Genomic DNA, 4,178 nt, shown 5'->3' on the forward strand with positions numbered 1-4,178 from the left:
GGAATCCAGAGAGGGACAGAAATACAGCCGAAGTACTCACTTCTTCAAGCTAGATAGCAGAAAAAGGCATTTAAGAGAAAAATATAAACAAATCAAGTCACAATGTAGCCCTAAAATTAAGTATTTAATATCATGCAGTTACACATATAATATATACATTTAAACACAGAGGTATCGAGATAAATTCAGGCCCATGGATAAGTGGGTTTCCTGGGTGGGAAAAGCGCTCGCACTTATTGGCACTGACCAATGAGATATCTGTTCTACTTCACCCGCTACAGGCAAATCTGGGCTGGCTCCTGTTGAGTTCGGGGCTGTATCGGCCTTTGCCATCCATCCACCCCAACCAAATGTAAAACATTTATCACCTCTTTCTTCTTCCAACCATGCAGTGGTAGTAAATTGTTAATTAATTTTTAAAAGTAGTCTAAAGGTTTAGCTCATTAAAATGGCTACTAAATACCTTGTAGTTATTCAGGGACATTTTCTGGTGTACCCAATGCCTCATGGAAAACTGGGTGGGGATGGAAAGCAAACGTACTAGGAAAGTCTAGGTGTTAGTTACTACCGTCTTAGAACTCATCTGAAATACCCTTGAATGAACTGAAGTGTCATCCATTTGCATCCAAATTACAATTTGCAGTTGTGTGATATCGAGAACAAAAGTTTTAAAAATGGCACAATAGTAAATTTGTGTTGGGGAGAATTTGGCTCAGGCTGCATGAACTGTTTGCGCTCTTTAGCACTGTTCAATACTTCATGATCCTTCTGTACACCCTGGGTAATCTCCATTTAAGGTCACAAAGATGTGCCCAGACTGCATGTACACCAGGCCAGGCTTGGTGCTGTTACTACTGAAGAAGGAGTAAAAAGAGATGCATCCATCTTGTGTCCGGGCTCTGAACTAGAGGCAAACTCCATACCTCAGCAGAAAAGCTTGTTTCTCACTGCTTGTCCCTAGCTGTTGCACTGACTCCTCCCCTGCTTGCAGCTGCACCATCTGAGGAGAAATATCTTCCAAACTTCTTTAATAATATTTGAAACTTCCTTTATAAAAAGGGAAAGGAAATACAGGTATTGCATGCCTGGAAGAACACCAGGAAGAAACCTAAATTCATTCAGGGCCATTTTATGCAGCGTTGAGCGCTCCGATAATTTCTGAGTACATGAACTAGGCGAAACATGGAAGGGCAGCTTTCCATGTAACAGCATATTTCCCTGTAAGTCACATGGAGTGGCACCAGCTGAGACTGGGGACGAACCTTTTCTTTAGAGCTTTTATTATTTACCTTCAAAACAATACACAAATTTTGTAAGTGGAACTGCAAAGCGCTCAAGAATATTTACATTGCAGCAGGAGGGCCTTTTGATTTTGTGATCACCGCTTGTGCCTGCACTTCTAGTTAATGTTTCTATAAATCAGGAAGTATGCATTACTGGTAGCCTCCAAATGGAAACACATAATAGTCCTCCCAGCGGGGTAAGTGCTAAGAAAACATCAACGCACTCCCAGGGCCTTCATGTGCACTCTGTGAGTCCAAGAGAAGCCACTTATCTCCTCAAGGAAAAACCTTAAAAGCTGGAGATGGGGGTATACCAGGTGATAGGTCATTCAGGGTCTCAGGAGAAAATGTCTTCCAATTCAGCTTGCTGCCTCGGCCCACATGTCACAAACCCATCGCGTGCTGCAAGTGCAGTGGGTGCAAAGGGCTGTTGGGCAGCGCTTGGCCATGCCACAGGCAGAAGCAGCAAAGTGGAGAAGGTGGTAGGAGGGAGAAGCAAGTCATGTTTGATGGGCAATGCAGTCCTGAGGACACCTGAAGAGAAACTCCTGAGAGAAGCCTTGAAGATCATGGTGGCAATGGAGGGATCTTCCTAGACTAGATCCTCCCCTTGATATAAGTCTGCAAGGTTAATTGGTTTCTTGGCTTTATATGAGGCTTATTTTCTACCGTATGCACGTATTGTGGTTTTGTGGTGGCTTAGTCAAAGGATATTGCTATCAAGACAGATTTGAACACAAGAAGAAAGTGATAACAACTGGACAACTGGGCTGCTTCTAAGATGATTAAGAAAAATAAATTTTTGTATGCTAAATATTGTGAGTTTTCTGCAGACGTCTGTGCATTAATGGAATATTTTAGGGGGACATAGCCTGAAAAAGCTTGAAAATGCCTGTTACTTTAAAGTAGGTCTACTTTAACTGTAAGTCATCTGTCTCTGCAGAATTATCTGGTGAAGTGTTAAAAGCCTGCATTGCACAGATGACAGATGACTGGAGAGAATATTTTTTTCTCTCTTTCTGAAAATAGGATCGGGACCCATTTCATATATGCAGCTAGGACTGATCCTAAACTTGACATGCCTTGCTTTTCTGGTCGCCACAGTATTGGATAAACTTAGAATTATAGAATCATTTTAGTTGGAAAAGACCTTTAAGACCACCAAGCCCAGTTGTTAAGCTAGTGCTGCGAAGTCCACCACTAAACCATGTGCCTAAGCACCACATCTCCACATCTTCTAAATACCTCCAGGGATGGGGACTCAAGCTCTTCCCTGGACAGCCTGTTCCAATGCTTGACAACCCTTTTGGCGAAGAAATTTGTCGTAATATCCAATCTAAACCTCCCCTGGTGCAACCTGAGGCCATTTCCTTTCGTCGTATCACTACTTACCTAGAAGAAGAGGTCGACCCCCACCTCACTACAACCTCCTTTCAGGTAGTTGTAGAGAGCAATAAGGTCTCCCCTCAGCCTCCTTTTCTCCAGGCTAAACAACCCCAGTTCCCTCAGACACTCCTCTTAAGACTTGTGCTCGAGACCTCTCAACAGCTTTGTTGCCCTTCTAAAGTTCTGCAGGTGTGTTTAACAACATGAGCAATATTTGTCTGTTTTTTTAATGGGGAAAGTGTGCACATTTTGGTAGATTTTGGTGGTCTTTTTTAGTAAACATACATGCCTATTTTTATTTAGGCAAAATCAAAGAATGCAGTAGTATCCAGCGTACAGAAGGAGCTTGGTTCTTTGGGAGACCTCTTAATTTCTGGTGGATTCCTCCACAGGTTCCCATTATAGATGCTACTTCCACACAGATAGGCTCTCCTCTCGTAATAGAGCCCTCATTGCATTAGAGGAATTTAATGGTTAACTGGAGTAGAGGCATAGTGTGGGACTGGACTTGGGGCAACCATGAAGAAAAAGATCAAGAGTCTGAGCTTGATTTGAGATTCTGCAGGAAACTGATATGACAGGGCTCCAGGTCTTGCCTCTCGGATGAGACTGTTGCATACAGAAAAGCTTTTTCTATTTCCTTCAGACTGAATTAATGCTCACAAAATCTCGCTGCACCTTTACCTGCATGGTGACTGCGTGTGTGTGCACGCTCGGGTAGAACTCAGGGTAGCGTATGCTCTGCCTCCAATGAAGGTCTCTCAGAGTTGATTAGACGAGTTACAAAGAGGTGCCTTATCAAAAATCACATTTGCCCATGTCCATCATCTGACTGAAAAGCTTTGTTCGCTGTTCTGCTCTTAAACAGTAAGATATGCATGGAATTTGGATGGACAAAATAATTCAGAATATTCTAGATGCTGCAGATGCTGTGTGAGGTTCAGAATATTTCTCTGCAGCCTGAGAGCCAAATCTGCCCTGACACAATTACACTCACTTACGTGAAATGACATGGCTGTAACTAATTGGACTCAGCACGCAAACTTTCACTGCACATAGCCAAAGACAAACTCTGGCTCCAAATGTTTTTCCCCGAACACTTTTTCATGGTACCTGGCCTCATTTTAGCCTGAACAATACGTTTTTGTCTACAGACACTAAAAATAGTTCATGTACTAATTAAAAAAAAAACAAGCTGTGACAGAAAACAATAAAGGCAAGGAAATGGGAAAGCATTTTTACATAGCCAGCAGCTTCCCTGGCACCATTTCTAGCTATGAAGAGGGTTATTAGCAAGCCCAGAATTATATAAACAGTTTCCTCTGCCAGCCCGTGTACACCAGAATCATCATTTACTTTCAAATTATTCAAGTCAGCAAAATCCACCTTTTCATCAGAGCAGTGGAAAGATTGGCAGTGGTTTTTAAAAGTGGGATTATGATCAGAAAAATGACTCCCTTTCTCAACAGTTCAGTGCCCTAATTTCATAAAAGCATTGTTATTCCTGCT

The sequence above is a fragment of the Charadrius vociferus genome, unplaced genomic scaffold (assembly GCF_000708025.1).
Source record: "Charadrius vociferus isolate BGI_N301 unplaced genomic scaffold, ASM70802v2 scaffold15, whole genome shotgun sequence".
NCBI classification, from domain to species: domain Eukaryota; kingdom Metazoa; phylum Chordata; class Aves; order Charadriiformes; family Charadriidae; genus Charadrius; species Charadrius vociferus.